We start from the raw sequence: 17,390 nt of genomic DNA on the forward strand, positions 1-17,390 counted from the left end.
CAGTGTGCTGGAAGTTTTTTTTTAAGTTTGCGCTCAGCAGAATTTTTTTTGAGGGAACATTGGTAATAACACCTTTATCAGTGTCGCAGTATCCTCCATAACAACCTAAATGGCACATTTATTCAAAATCATTCATTGGGAGTTTTCATAATAATTCCCAGGAGTAATGATAGCCTGATGACAGACTTCAGCTATGTCCCTACTACACTTTGACTGCATTATAACCCATTATGTGTCTGTTTAATTAATGCATTATCTATGGACTTAATATGAAGTGCTATCAATGATTCTTTACACATCTTGTGTGTAATAACATACATTTCTCCCTTGGAGAAACCAACGTGGTCTCCCAGGGACTTCTCATTCAACTTTGGTTTGAATGCTGTCCGATGCAAAAGCCCACTAGGCCACTGATTTATTTGCAAAGTGTTTCAGAGTTTAATTGCTTTGCTCAACCATTATGCATTGGCACTCACTCCTCATAATGGATTGGGCATGCCTCTGACAATCAGGCTCCCTAGCCATCTGACTCCAAAGTTTTTTCCTGAGAATGTCTTCACCCGTTAGACAAGTTAATTAAAATGAGTTTTTGATTGATGGATGGATAGATAAGTAGGCTATTTGATCAATCAGATGGTTGCAGAACATTTTACTGTGCTGGAAGGAGTTTTTTGTTTATCTGTCAGTATTGAAGTTTGTTGAATTTAGTGTGCTAAATTTTTGTCTCAGGAGGCTGAAAATGTTGTTTCTGAAGCAGCCTGTGTATACTTATTGGAATATAGACTGAGTATACAAAAAATAATGAACTCTGTCCATGACATAGACTGAGCAGGTGAATCCAGGTGAAAGCTTTGATCCCTTATTAATGTCACTTGTTAAATCTACTTCAATCAGTGTAGATGAAGTGGAGGAGACAGGTTAAAGAAAGGTTTTTAAGCCTTGAAACAATTGAGACATGGATTGTGTATGTGTTCCATTCAGAGAGTGAGTGGGCTAGACGAAAGATGTAAAATGCCTTTGAATGGGGTATGGTAGTAGGTGCCAAAGCACACCGGATTGAGTGTGACAATAACTGCAACGCTGCTGGATTTTTCATGCTCAACATTGTCCTGTGTGTATCCGTTTTTAGTATGTGATCTCCGGGGGAGCTCCATGCTCATGCCACACTAGACCAATTCACGATAGATGGCCTGAACCCTGTATGTAAGTGTCCGTGACTGAAATACTTGATCATTTCAGTCAGCTTTGTGGTCATAAAGAGAGAGACTAGTCAAGGACCATATCACCTCCACCCTCCCTGACACCCTAGACCCACTCCAATTTGATAACCGCCCCAATAGGTCCACAGATGACGCAATCGCAACCACACTGGAATACCTATGTGAGAATGCTGTTCATTGACTACAGCTCAGCATTTAACACCATAGTACCCACCAAACTCGTTAACAAGCTCTAGACCCTGGGTCTCAACCCCACCCTGCGCAACTGGGTACTGGACTTCCTGACGTGCCGCCCCCAGGTGGTGAGGGTAGTTAACAACATCTCCACCCCGCTGATCCTCAACACTGGGGCTCCACAAGTGTGCGTTCTGAGCCCTCTCCTGTACTCCCTGGTCACCCACGACTGCGTGGCCATGCACGCCTCCAACTCAATCATCAAGTTTGTGGATGACACTACAGTGGTAGGCTTGATTACCAACAACGACGAGATGGCCTACAGGGAGGAGGTGAGGGCCCTCTGAGTGTGGTGTCAGGAAATTAACCTCACATTCAACGTCAACAAAACAAAGGAGATGATCGTGGACTTCAGGAAACAGCAGAGGGAGCACCCCCCTATCCACATCGATGGGACAGTCGTGGAGAGGGAGGTAAGTTTTAAGTTCCTCGGCGTACACATCACGGACAAACTGAATTGGTCCACCCACACAGACAGCGTCGTGAAGAAGGCGCAGCAGTGTCTCTTCAACCTTAGGAGGCTGAAGAAATTTGGCTGGTCACCAAAAGCACTCACAAACTTCTACAGATGCACAATAGAGATCATCCTGTCGGGCTGTATCACCGCCTGGTACGGCAACTGCTCCTCCCACAACCGTAAGGCTCTCCAGAGGGTAGTGAGGTCTGCATAACGCATAACTGGGGACAAACTACCTGCCCTCCAGGACACCTACACCACCCGATGTCACAGGAAGGCCATGAAGATCATCAAGGACAACAACCACCCGAGCCACTGCCTGTTCACCCCGCTATCATCCAGAAGGTGAGGTCAGTACAGGTGCATCAAAGCAGGGACCGAGAGACTGAAAAACAGCTTCTATCTCAAGGCCATCAGACTGTTAAACAGCCACCACTAACATTGAGTGGCTGCTGCCAACATACTGACTCAACTCCAGCTCAATTTAATAATGGAAATTGATGGAAATTGATGTAAAAATGTATCACTAGCCACTTTAAACTATGCCACTTTTATGTTTACATACCCTACATTACTCATCTCATATGTATATACTGTACTCAATACCATCTACTGCATCTTGCCTATGCTGTTCTCTACGATCACTCCTTCATATATCTTTATTTACATATTCTTTATCCCTTTACACTTGTGTGTATAAGGTAGTAGTTGTGGAATTGTTAGGTTAGATTACTCGTTGGTTATTACTGCATTGTCGGAACTAGAAGCACAAGCATTTCGCTACACTCGTATTAACATCTGCGAACCATGTGTACGTGACAAATAAAATTTGATTTTGATTTGATTCATAAAGGTAGTGTAAATACCTAGATTTGTGTTTGAAATATCTATTAAATGACAAATGTACACATTGTACCTGAAATATGTTTCCACTAGAATATTGATTTGATGTTCTTGGAATGTTAAACAAGCCAAAAATATCTATTTATAATAAGGAAGTAAATAAGTAATGTAACTATTCTATTCAATCCATTAAATGCAGAATTTAGTTGTTAAATTAGAAAACCTTTTCTCAAGGTCTGTCCCCTGACCCCCCTACTATGGTTTTCCCACTGAATCTAGACCATTTCCACTACTGGGTAACAATATCCATGCATCGTATGTGGTGAATATAACTGTAATATAAAGTAACAATGGCCAATGGCCTGTGTGCACAACACTTCCTGACTACAACCAACCCCTCTTCAATTGTGGCAATGATTTTGCCTATCAAATGAGATCCCGACATTAAGTCAGCTCTTTTTCCACAATGGGCACCCAGCCTCCTCCTCATTGAGTGGCACATATCTGGCTGCATCTCCAGCATAAAAGTGATGACTGGTCATGGGACTTGTTTTGATTTGTCTGAAATCTGCACGAAACAAAACAACAGAATGATCCACCCTGGCCTTACCCCCCATACCACCCTTAGTTTGGGCCAGCGGCTAAATCCGTGCTTTTGTGTGCCACATAGTTGTGTGCATTTGTCAGCAATGGTAAAGGGGGATAGATGCGGGGAGGGGTCTGTTAAGCTTTCCCAACGAAGAGAGAGAGAGAGCGACGCAGCCACCAAAGCAAATTTAACCTCACTAACCACAATTATTGCCAAAGGTTTGTGGCTTGGTGGTCGAAACAGTAAAAGTGTAGGGTCATCCAAACAGGATTTCTTTCTGGGGGACTCTGGTATGGGCTTAAATTATGGCTGTATGCTAATCCCCCTACTCAACCACAATACTGACCAAAGAGGCTTGGATAGGCCTGTAAGAGACCAGCTGTGCTTACTGGATGAACACCACATACTACAATTAACTGAAATTGGTTTTTATATATATTTCTTCATAAATGTATATGCTGCCTTCTGCCTCTAACATACTGTATGTATCTTCCTGCACTTTAGCTGCCTGTTTAGGTGTACAATCGACGCCCACAGCTATTCACCAGAGATTTTAAGTTGGAACAGAGTGGGGAATGTTTGCTCAGTCTGAGATATTAGAGGTACAGTATACATATTTGGAATGGAGAAGCAAAACCAATGAGCAGAGAGGGGATGAAATGTGAATATTCATTTTTGTCATCCAGCTAAAGAGATTAGGGGAACGATAATCCACAGGAAGGTCTCTTACCGGTAAATCCTAGAGCTGATTAGACCGCAGCACAAGGGAAAGTGAGACATCAGTGCTCATTCGCACCTCAAACATACAGTGGGGCAAAAAAGTATTTAGTCAGCCACCAATTGTGCAAGTTCTCCCACTTAAAAAGATGAGAGAGGCCTGTAATTTTCATCATAGGTACACTTCAACTATGACAGACAAAATGAGAAGAAAAAAAATCCAGAAAATCACATTGTAGGATTTTTAATGAATTTATTTGCAAATCATGGTGGAAAATAAGTATTTGGTCAATAACAAAAGTTTATCTCAATACTTTGTTATATAGCCTTTGTTGGCAATGACAGAGGTCAAATGTTTTCTGTAAGTTTTCACAAGGTTTTCACACACTGTTGCTGGTATTTTGGCCCATTCTTCCATGCAGATCTCCTCTAGAGCAGTGATGTTTTGGGGCTGTTGCTGGGCAACACGGACTTTCAACTCTCTCCAAAGATTTTCTATGGGGTTGAGATCTGGAGACTGGCTAGGCCACTCCAGGACCTTGAAATGCTTCTTACGAAGCCACTCCTTCGTTGCCTGGGCGGTGTGTTTGGGATCATTGTCATGCTGAAACACCCAGCCACGTTTCATCTTCAATGCCCTTGCGGATGGAAGGAGGTTTTCACTCAAAATCTCATGATACATGGCCCCACTCATTCTTTCCTTTACACGGATCAGTCGTCCTGGTCCCTTTGCAGAAAAACAGCCCCAAAGCATGTTGTTTCCACCCCCGTGCTTCACAGTAGGTATGGTGTTCTTTGGCTACAACTCAGCATTCTTTGTCCTCCAAACATGACGAGTTGAGTTTTTACCAAAAAGTTACATTTTGGTTTCATCTGACATTCTCGCAATCTTCTTCTGGATCATCCAAATGCTCTCTAGCAAACTTCAGACGGGCCTGGACATGTACTGGCTTAAGCAGGGAGACACGTCTGGCAACGCAGGATTTGAGTCCCTGGTGGCGTAGTGTGGTACTGATGGTAGGCTTTGTTACTTTGGTCCCAGCTCTCTGCAGGTCATTCACTAGGTCCCCCCGTGTGGTTCTGGGATTTTTGCTAACCGTTCTTGTGATCATTTTGACCCCACGGGGTGAGATCTTGCGTGGAGCCCCAGATCGAAGGAGATTATCAGTGGTCTTGTATATCTTCCATTTCCTAATAATTGCTCCCACAGTTAATTTCTTCAAACCAAGCTGCTTACCTATTGCAGATTCAGTCTTCCCAGCCTGGTGCAGGTCTACAATTTTGTTTCTGGTGTCCTTTGACAGCTCTTGGCCATAGTGGAGTTTGGAGTGTGACTGTTTGAGTTTGTGGACAGGTGTATTTTATACTGATAACAAGTTCAAACAGGTGCCATTAATACAGGTAATGAGTGGAGGACAGAGGAGCCTCTTAAAAGAAGAAGTTACAGGTCTGTGAGAGCCAGAAATCTTGCTTGTTTGTAGGTGACCAAATACGTATTTTCCACCATAATTTGCAAATAAATTCATTAAAAATCCTACAATGTGATTTTCTGGATTTTTGTCTCTCATTTTGTCTGTCATAGTTGAAGTGTACCTATGATGGAAATTACAGGCCTCTCTCATCTTTTTAAGTGGGAGAACTTGCACAATTGGTGGTTGACTAAATACTTTTTGCCCCACTGTATATATATTTTTAAATGTTTTTTTGTAGATCACATTTTTATTTGACGTACCCCCGACTGCATTGCGCGTACCCCTGGGGGTATATTTGGGAATCACTATAACAGTTGCTGTTTCTACCAGTTTATATTTTCGCTCAGCACTCATTGACCAACAAAAGCTTTCTTCGAGTCTCTGCTCACCTACTTCCTTCTATAGTGGATTGCCTCTATGGAAGTCATTATATCCTAATATTACACCAGCATGCAGAAATGCTGAGGTCACTTTGAGCGTCCTACAAGATCACCCATATAATATGACAGGCATGCCAAATAGGTTTCATATTATCAACACAATATACAGGCCAGGGCCTTCTTACAGCAAAATCATACTGAATATGGATCAAATGCATTAGTTCATTTTCCATGTTGTTTATGCATGTTTTTTTTTATCCATAGAATTGTATTTGAAGTAGAAACATGTTCTATACCCCTCAATACCTCATTTTATTATGGCATTGCATGGTTGGCCTTGTATGTTCTTGTTATGAGCTCAGTGTGATAAAATGTTTTGCTTCCTTGTCATTTTTATTATTTAAGTAGAAAACTGTTCTATAACTTTTATTTAACCTTTATTTAATCAAGCAAGTCAGTTAAGAACAAGACATTATGTACTTGTATACATCTGAAGTTATTGTGTGACAGGCTTATTAGAAGTAAAAGTAATGTACTAAGCATGTACTAAGCATGTTCAATGTAAAACATTAAGGGGGAAAAGTATACCCCACCGGAATAGCACCGTCTTATCGATTTCATTGTCCTATTTTATATATCACATTTGCGGTCCACACTCAAAGCATAAAAGCAAAATGCTATTTTTGACAATGTCAGTGACATAGTTACAAGTAAGTGCACCAATATAGTTAATGACATCCACGTTTACACAGATCTGACTATAAAATCAATCATTACAATAATGTATTAGTTATGTATTCAAAATATCACTCTAAAGCTTTCATTTTATATACAGATATACACTGAATGTACAAACATCGGTTTGAGTGTGTCAAGAACTGCAACACTGCTGGATTTTTCACACTGAACAGTTTCCCATGTGTATCAAGAATGGTCCACAATCCAAAGGACATCCAGCCAACTTGACACAACTGTGGGTATTATTGGAGTCAACATGGGCCAGCATCCCTGTGGAATAATTTCGACACCTTGTAGCCTCAAAATTGAGGCTGTTCTGTTCTGAGAATAAAATGGAGTGCAACTCAATAACAGGAAGGTGTTCCTAATATTCTGTACACTCAGAGTGTGCACCGTATTATAAGGTTAATCTTCATCACCCCACACTATTATGGACCAACCTGCTGGGCCACAGACAGAAGATAGAAAGAATGGGGCAGGAACTGGAAATTTGTCCCTGTCGTGGACGATGTCAATGACTGAAAAATTAGGGAGAACCAGGCAAAAATAAAATGTTTCATGATCCAATGTTATTAGGGGGTGAAAGCAGAGCTCTAATCCTATTTTAATCGCAGTGGGATTTATTAAACAGAAGCAGCAGGTTTAAATCTCAGCAGATTACACGGCAGGCCTAAGGAGATGCCCAGTGAGTTTGTGTAATCAAGTGCACTTAACAGTCCTGATGCAGTCCTCCTTTCTGTGGTCACCATTCAGACAAGACGGTCCAACCCTGGAACGAGGACAGTGAGTAAAAACCCTTTGCTAAGAAGGGTTGTTGTCAATTAATTAAGTCAACACATGGGAATGCATATAATTAAAATCAATTATATCAATGAAAAAAATACCCATTATGATTTTTTTTCTTTACTTCTGTAACGGCGTTCTTCGTTTGTAGAAAGAGAGTCGGACCGAAATGCAGCGTGGTGGTTACTCATGACTTTAATGAAAAAAGTGACACATGAAATAACTATACAAATACAAAAACAACAAACGGAACGTAAAACCTAATTACAGCCTATCTGGTGAAACTACACAGAGACAGAAACAATCACCCACGAAATACACAGTGAAACCCCGGCTACCTAAATACGGTTCCCAATCAGAGACAACGAGAATCACCTGACTCTGATTGAGAACCGCCTCAGGCAGCCAAGCCCATACAACACCCCTACTCAGCCGCAATCCCAATAATACAAAAACCCCAATACGAAATACAACAACATAAACCCATGTAACAACCTGGCCTGACCAAATAATTAACGAAAATACAAAATACTAAGACCAAGGCGTGACAACTTCATATTAACTTCCTGAGTTGAGTGAGTTTGTGGTATGCACGGTATTTACACCAACTCCCTTTTGACCCAAACAGTCTTTTGACATGTCTGACATTTGGACCTCCTACAGATGGCTGTGTTTATATGGAAACATGGGTGTGTAGGTTCTGTGCTCCTTGGGATCATGACATGGATTACTGAGACTGTGTATTAAAGGTCCAATGCAGTCATTTCTATCTCAATATCAAATATTTTCTGGGTAACAATTAAGTACCTTACTGTGATTGCTTTCAATTAAAATGTTCAAAAATATATTTTTAGCAAAGGGCAAATTCTCAAGCAAGAATTTTGCTAGGAATGTCTGGGAGTGGTCTGAGTGGGGAGGGGGAAACTGAAATTAGCTGTTATTGGCAGACAAGTTTGGAACACTCCTTTCTTATTGGTCTATTAATCAATTTACTGCATGGAGATGTCACCATGGAAGGCCAAAACTCCATCCCACCAAAACAGGCAGAAATTTCAGTCTTCAAAACAGCTTTTACAGTAAAAGGGCATTATCATCATTTTCACGGTATTATTCCAACCCCTCAGCATGGAAATATAAATAAAACACAGGATATCATGTTTTTGACTGAACTGTGCCTTTAAGTGAAATTAGTGCGCAGAGCCCTATTGGACTAGTTGGACAGAGGAAATAGGTTAATCCAGGACTTGGTATGTCTGGATTTAATCAAATCAATCCTTTGACTCCTGAGTATTTTTTTTCTACCTTGGAGGCCTAACTAATGCTGGATTTGCAATAGGGAATATATTAAAGCCACAATCCTTAATTTGTGATTCAGACAAACAGCAGCCCCACAACTTTTCCTGGGAAGCTGAGGCATGGGGCTGGAGAAATGTAGCCCAAATACATAGATGGAGCCATAGATGCAAGGACTGACATTCCATGAGATCAACATGATAGTTCTAAACATTTTTCTGAGCTATAGGCTACCATAGAGATACATACAGTTGAAGTCGGTAGTTTACATACACCTTAGCCAAAGACATTTACTCAGATTTTCACAATTCCTGACATTTAATCCTTGTATAAAATCCCTGTTTTAGGTCAGTTAGGATCACCAGTTATTTTAAGAATGTGAAATGTCAGAATAATAGTAAAGAGTGATTTATTTCAGATTTGATTTCTTTCATCACATTCCCAGTGGGTCAGACGTTTACATACATTCAATTAGTATTTGGTAGCATTGCCTTTCAATTGTTTAACTTGGGTAATGTGATTTAGGTAGCCTTCCACAAGCTTCCCACAGTAAATTGGGTGAATTTTGGCCCATTCCTCCTGATGGAGCTGGTGTAACCGAATCAGGTTTGTAAGGCCTCCTTGCGCTCACACGCTTTTTCAATTCTACCCACAAATTTTCTATAGGATTGAGGTCAGGGCTTTGTGATGGCCACTTCAATACCTTGACTTTGTTGTCCTTAAGCCATTTTGCCACAACTTTGGAAGTATGGTTGTGGTCATTGTCCATTTGGAAGACCCATTTGCGACCAAGCTTTAACTGATGTCTTGAGATGTTGCTCCAATATATCCACACATTTTTTTTATTTTTTCAGTATCTATTTCGTGAAGTGCACCAGTCCCTCCTGCAGCAAAGCACCCCCACAACATGATGCTGCCAACCCTGTGCTTCACAGTTGGGATGGTGTTCTTCGGCTTGCAAGCCTCCCCCTTTTTCCTCCAAACATAACGATGGTCATTATGGCCAAACAAGGGAGGACATTTCTCCAAAAAGTACGATCTTTGTCCCCATGTGCAGTTGCAAACCGTAGTCTGTCTTTTTTTATGGCAGCTTTGGAGCAGAGCAGTGGCTTCTTCCTTGCTGAGCAGCCTTTCAGGTTATGTCGATATAGGACTCATTTTTACTGTGGATATAGATACTTTTGTACCTGTTTCCTCCAGCATCTTCACAAGGTTCTTTGCTGTTGTTCTGGTTTTGATTTGCACTTTTCTCACCAAAGTATGTTCATCTCTAGTAGACAGAACGTGTCGCCTTCCTGAGAGATATGACGGCTACGTGGTCCCATGGTGTTTATACTTGCGTACTATTGTTTGTACAGATGAACATGGTACCTTCAGGCGTTTTGGAAGGTCTACAATACTTTTTTCTGAGGTCTTGGCCGATATCTTTGATTTTCCCATGATGTCAAGCAAAGAGGCACTGAGTTTGAAGGTAAGCCTTGAAATACATCCACAGGTACAACTCTAATTGACTCAAATTATGTCAATTAGCCTATCAGAAGCTTCTAAAACCATGACATCATTTTCTGGAATTTTCCAAGCTGTTTAAAGGCACAGTCAACTTAGTATATGTAAACTTCTGACCCACTGGATTTGTGATACAGTGAATTATAGGTGAAATAATCTGTCTTTAAGCAATTGTTGGAAAAATGACTTGTGTCATGCACAAAGTAGATGTCCAAACCGACTTGCCAAAACTATAGTTTGTTAAACAAGACATTTATGGAGTGGTTGAAAAAATAGTTTTAATGACTCCAACTTCCGACTGTATGTAATCTTCCGACTTCAACTGTAGGCCTATACCATACCATGATGGATAAATTGATTCATTTAATTTTGGAAAAAATCATTTGAAATGTTTAAAAACAGTTTAAGCCTTTACACTTATACCCATAAACTGCAGATTTTGGCCCTGCACTTCACAACGCTGCATTGGTTTTGACTGACAGCCGTTATGAACTTGAGCACCAAATGTTGCCCGATCCCTCCCACTTAATTGGGCAACTTTTGCAAGTGGTTTGTTATCTGAGTGAGGGAAATGGTGTAAATTAAGTGGATTCTACAGTATGTATTTTGAAAGATGAGACATTTAGGATTATAATAAATACCACTTTGATGTCATACAAGCAAGCCAAACACCAGTGAGTCCAAATGTACACTTCACATTTCCATGTCATATACAGTGTCAACGTTTATGATCACTATGTTTGATGTAGGCCTACAGTTACAAGATGACATTGCATCATACCCTGGGTTGTTCTGAACAGAATGAGCCTGTGATGTTTATTGGGAACACGCACTTGAATGCACACAACTCCTTTTTATGCGCACCAAAATTAAAATCTGTTTCCATGAATTGCCCTGTGAAAGCATAACTGTATACTGTAATTTAGCTAGTCATGTTGGCAATTGAACAAGCTTTCAAATGATGCCCACTTGACCCAGATTGCGATTTATAATGGGACATTTTTGGATTGCGCAAACAACAACCGTAATTGCGGGATGGCATGAATGCTGGGCTGTGTTTCAAACAAAATAGCTAAAAGTGTGCTTGTTCTAGTGCCTCAATGGCACAGCTTGGAGAGTAAATGTAAAATCCACATATAAAATCAACAGTGTAATGTTTGGATTCTGTCTTGTGTCAGGTGAACTGTTATGTCCTCAACGTTGGTCTAATAATTTCTCCATAGTCTCCTAACTGTTCCCTTTCGATTGCTACCATGGTACCTATCCATGTAGGCCAATTCCCACGAGTGTAAAGGGTTAAAAGTACATGAAACCCAGAGGATGACACATGAAAGGATACAAACACTTGTTTCCAATGTGGTCCTAGGTGTAGAACAAAAACAGGACATAACGAACAGGGAAAAAAACATGGAAATACACAGGAAAATACATGGGCCTATGATAAGCTAACTAGCCTACATCACCATAGATATATTTTCAATACAAAAAAAGACCATGATAAGCAGCTAACTAGCCTACATCATAATGAATACATAATTAATACAATAATCAAGACCATTATAAGCAGTTGACTAGTGTACATCGCAATAAAAAAAGAGATAAAGATACATACAGTACATTCATATGCAAATTAGGACTGACCCCAATTAGTCGACTGGTTGATTGTTCAGTCGTTAGGCTGTTGGTCGACCAAGATTGTTTTAGTTGAGCAGCAACACATATTTATTTATATATATTTGCACCCATCTCTGTGAACTAATCCATTGCGGAGGCCTAGACTAAAAGACAATTTATGGAGAGTGTGACACAATTGCAGAGCCTCCAGAGGCATGCAGAGGCCAAATCTAGCTCTGTCCATGCTTCTCCCAAAAAAATGTAACAATGCAGAGGGCTCCCAAATGTCGCAGTGGTCTAAGGTACTGCATCTCAGTGCTAAAGGCATCACTACAGACACCCTGTTCAAATCCAGGCTGTATCACAACCGGCCGTGATTGGGAGTCACATAGGGCAGTGCACAATTGGCCCAGCATCGTCCGGGTATGGCTGGTGTAGGCTGTCATTGTAAATACGAATTTGTTCTTAACTGACTTGCCTAGTCAAATAATTGGTACATTTAAGAAAAGCATTCAGACCCCTTAACTTTTTCCACATTTTGTTACATTACGGTATTATTCTCAAATGGATTAAATAAATAAAATGTCCTCGTCAATCTACACACAATACCCCATAATGACATAGCAAAAACAGGTTTTTAGAAATGTTTTCACATTTATGAAACAAAAAACAGAAATATCTTATTTACATAAGTATTCAGACCCTTTGCTATGAGACTCAAAATTGAGCTCAGGTGCATCCTGTTTCCAATGATTATCCTTAAGATGTTTCTACAACTTCATTAGAGTCCATCTGTGTGGTAAATTCAATTGATTGGATATCATTTGGAAAGGCATAAACCTGTCTACATAAGGTTCCACAGTTGACAGTGCATGTCAGAGCAAGAACCAAGCTATGAGGTCAAAGGAATTGTCTGTAGAGCTCCGAGACAGGATTGTGTCGAGGCACAGATCTGGGGAACGGCACCCAAACATTTCTGCAGCATTGAATTAAATAAAATCAGATCAAATCAAATGTATTTATATAGCCCTTCTGTCACGCCTTGGTCTTAGTATTTTGTGTTTTCTTTAATTATTTGTTCAGGCCAGGGTGTGACATGGGTTTATTGTATTGTCATATTGGGGTTTTTGTAGGCATTGGGATTGTGGTTGATTAGGGGTGTGTCTAGTATAGGCTTGGCTGCCTGAGGCGGTTCTCAATCAGAGTGAGGTGATTCTTGTTGTCTCTGATGGGGAACCGTATTTAGGTAGCCTGGGTTTCACTTTGTATTTCGTGGGTGATTGTTCCTGTCTCTGTGTAGTTTCACCAGATAGGCTGTAATTAGATTTCACGTTCCGTTTGTTGTTTTGTATTTTGTAATAGTTATTTCATGTATCGCGATCCTTCATTAACCTGTTAAGTCGACCCTCTACTTTTTCGAACATTCTGTTAAAAATCGCGCAACATTTCAGAGCCCTGCTACTCAGGCCAGGAATATAGTATATGCATATGATTAGTATGTGTGGATAGAAACCACTCAGACGTTTATAAAACTGGTTAAATCATGGCTGTGACTATAACAGAACGTGCGTTTCATCGAAAAGTGCAGGAATATCTGATCACTGAAAATGGAAAAAAATATCCATCCGCGACTTCAAGGAATTGTTCAAAGTGAATCGAATTAAATGAGGCCGAGGATGCAGTGCCTACAGCTTCCACACGTTGTCTAGAGTCTTGTCATTTGATTCGCAATTGATTCTTGGTCTAACCGAATCAAGGGAATCGATTCCCTCCAGTCTCCGACCGGATGTTTTGGTCGAGCTCTCTCCTTTTCATTGAGTTCCCAGTTGTCTTGAAAGTACCATAAATCCAGAGAATGCCAGACTTTGATGACAAAGTTAGATGACAAAATTTGCCCACATGGAGTGCCGTTTACAACACAACAAGGTGAGTCCAACAATGTCTTGTATGCTGCTGCATAAATTATGTAATATGCCAGGGAGATATGTATACTGTAGCTAAGAAAGTAATACTAAGTGTATGTTGTGTAGTAAGCTGTTAGTAGCCCATATGCATCACCCTTATGATTTGGTACCTTTCCCCCTCATACTGTTCTGACTTAATGCTGTACATGTAGCCTATAGCCTGTTTTAGACAAATGTAATCATCAACTATTGTAAGAGATTTTATTGTGTGCTTATATGCCCCCTTTATTTATACTACGGTTCTGACATGGTGTACAGGGAGAATACTGTAAGATCGGTCCATGTTCTGAATTCTGTCGCTGTACATTTCAAAAGTGCTGAACAAATAGTTATATTGACTATGTCCGTCCTAGCTCAGTCATTAATGTCTTAATAGAAATTGCGGATTGTCTCTTATCCTCTCATCATCCCCTTATACCATAGTTTGTACGTCTCAATTGTCAGTAGAAACGACATTTGTTTATGTAAGTCAGCCATATCAACTGTTTTTTTAAAGGCAGTAAATTAAGCTAAATGAACTGTTTCGCTGCCAGACAAGGCTCCACTGATAGCCAGGTGTAGCAGTGGTAAGGATTCACTCCATGGTGCTGAAAAGAAAGCTCTGCTGTTGGGACAGCTTTATGTAGGTCCTAACAGTTTGTGGGCACCGTTTGTCACCGTTGTAGTGCAATTAATGTATTTTTTATGATGTGTTGTGTAATGGCTTTGCTGGCATCCACCTTACATTTTGGGGGGGATTCTTCCACACCAAGATTTAAATGCTAAAATCTCCCATGGTATAGCTCCGCATTGACATGATTGGTTGACGGTAACTGGGGGTACTACATCCTGTGTTTTTTGTGCACATTCATTGTTTCATCACTTCATTGTGTGAATTGTTAGTGTACATCAATTCCCCATTACATATATCACCAGTAGTACATTTACCGTTAATTCCTATAATTTCTAATCTACAATGTTTATTACATTTGTTACGGTAATTTCTGTTCAATATTATTCAAAATTATTATTCCAGTCTTCCCGTTCTCATTGTCTGAGTCAATATATTGTTTGCAGAGTGCACAACCTATGCTACAGTTGTGAGAAACAAGTTTTGGTTTTATTTCATTCCATTTACAAGTTTTGTCAATTTAGTAATTGTCTTTTGTTTGGAGCATGTACTGCCAATGTTGAGCAAGGACGTGCGCGCATAGAAGTAGGCCTATAGGCTAGCTGGCCTGTGTGCAAATGTGGTCATAAAAATGTGTCCATTTGGGGATCTGATAGTATTTCTGATTGACTTAATGCACCACCACTAATGACCTGTGGAGCTTCTCAAAGTAATGTTTTCTCACCTCAAACAGCAAGCAAACAAAGTCTGCTTTTACATCTATTGAGAATTACAATAGTTCCTCAATGTATTTGAAAAATCTTTCCAGCTCTCTCCCGAAAAGGAAACATTTTATGCTCTGATAGAATGGAAAGTTCATAAAGTAGGCCTACCTGATTACTGATTACTTATCAGTGCTTGACTTGGAATTAAATATGTTCCTGTACTCATTTAGGGTGCTGGTACTGTTTATATTTACGTGCAGGAGCTCCACAATACTTTTGAGCTAATATTCTTTAAGAGGAACAGGAGCTCAAGCAGTAGAACATTTGAGGTGCCGGTACTCAGCTCTGGTGAGCTCCTGCCCAAGTGAAGCTGCTTCTTATCCCTTGTGCCAATTGCCTACAGCTGTGTCTGTCCCGAGCTCACTGACTGGGAAACTAAGGGCCTAGAATATTTTACACAATGTTTAAAGTTTGTTGCATACAGGCCATGTGTAGCCAATGTGATTTATAGGATATTTATTTTTATCACGTTATTTTCTACCTGCTGGCTGCAGTGTTTTCATTAGTTGTCTTTATGTAGGCTATTTTACATAGTTAGCAATGGCAATAGAAGTTAATTTTTAGGTTTGTATCATTTTTATTCAGATTTGTATAGAATTGTGATTAACCACATGACAATGATTTTGAGATACGAAGACGTTATTATAAATTAAACAAAATTGTTTCACGAAAATGTGCATATGAAAGCCATAACTGGCAGCCAGATCGGTAGAAATGGTAGGGTAAATTGGCTTTCCACGTGAGAATGGTTGCCACCGACTGCCGCCGACTCGTGTAGCTTATTACCTGCAACTTCAGGAGAATAATGGCAGAATCTGCGAAAGATGCAGGAGTTAGTTGTTAGTTAGATTACTTGTTGGTTATCACTGCATTGTCGGAACTAGAAGCACAAGCATTTCGCTACACTCGCATTAACATCTGCTAACCATGTGTATGTGACAAATACAATTTGATTTGATTTGAGTGAGAGGAGAATATTTGGGTCAGGTTAAGGTCATTGGTCTGGGGCTGTTTTTCATGGTTCAGGCTTTGCCCCTTAGTTCCAGTGAAGGTACATCTTAACACTACAGCATACAATGACATTCTAGACGATTCTGTGCTTCCAACTTTGTGGCAACAGTTTGGGGAAGGACCTTTCCTGTTTCATTATGACAATGCCCTCGTGCACAAGATGAGGTCCATATAGAAACATTTTGTCGAGATCGGTGTGGAGGAACTTGCCTGGCATGCATAGAGCCCTAACCTCAACCCCATCGAACACCTTTGGGATGAATTGAAACGCAGACTGCGAGCCAGGCCTAACCGCCCAACATCAGTGCCTGACCTCACTAATGCTCTTGTGGCTGAATGGAAGCATGTCCCCGCAACAATGTTCCAACATCTAGTGGAAGGCCTTCCCAGAAGAGCTGAGGCTTTTATACCTGCAAAGGGGGACCAATTCCTTATTAAGATATCTTTTTATACCCAACTTTTAACCTAAATCCAATGACATGGTGAATTTTTTTGTCGATTTCACGTTGACTAAGAACAACATTTTGAGCTATTATTCTTTAATATATATCTATAGACAGCAGATTTCTGATAATATATTTTATCAACCCCATTACAAATTTGACTCAACCGTAGTGGCCTGAATTATGCAAGGCACAAGAGTAAGGGATTTAATTTTTTGCAATCAACAAAAAAAGTCACATTTAGTCACCTTAAAAGCTTTTTCAGAAAAAGGAGCTGAGGATGACTTTACAGTACAGCACTTGGGGCATAAACACACTAATTTGAAGATGACCTTGTAACTTTTTGAAATTCCAATGGATTCATCTTATACCATGCTTTGAACTTGCAGATGCCTTCCTTCCTTACTCAAAAAGAGAAAGCCTAGTATGGTTCTATTAGGACAGAGCAGTGGAAATCTATCAACCAGGAGAGGTATCCCTGTGGGAAACCAGTAGCAGAGGCCCTCATGCTTGCTGTAGCTCAGGGACAAGGCCCCAGAGGGTAAGGGGGGCAGGTGGTTAAGGAAGCTACATATTTGGAGATCTATACACTTGCCAAGTGTGCAACCATAGCAAATCTGAAGCACAGTGCTTTCACAGCAACTGGAGGTGTGTGTGTGTGTGTGTGTGTGTGTGTGTGTGTGTGTGTGTGTGTGTGTGTGTGTGTGTGTGTGTGTGTGTGTGTGTGTGTGTGTGTGTGTGTGTGTGTGTGT

Source organism: Oncorhynchus keta, chromosome 13 (genome assembly GCF_023373465.1).
Source record: "Oncorhynchus keta strain PuntledgeMale-10-30-2019 chromosome 13, Oket_V2, whole genome shotgun sequence".
Taxonomy (NCBI): Eukaryota; Metazoa; Chordata; class Actinopteri; order Salmoniformes; family Salmonidae; genus Oncorhynchus; species Oncorhynchus keta.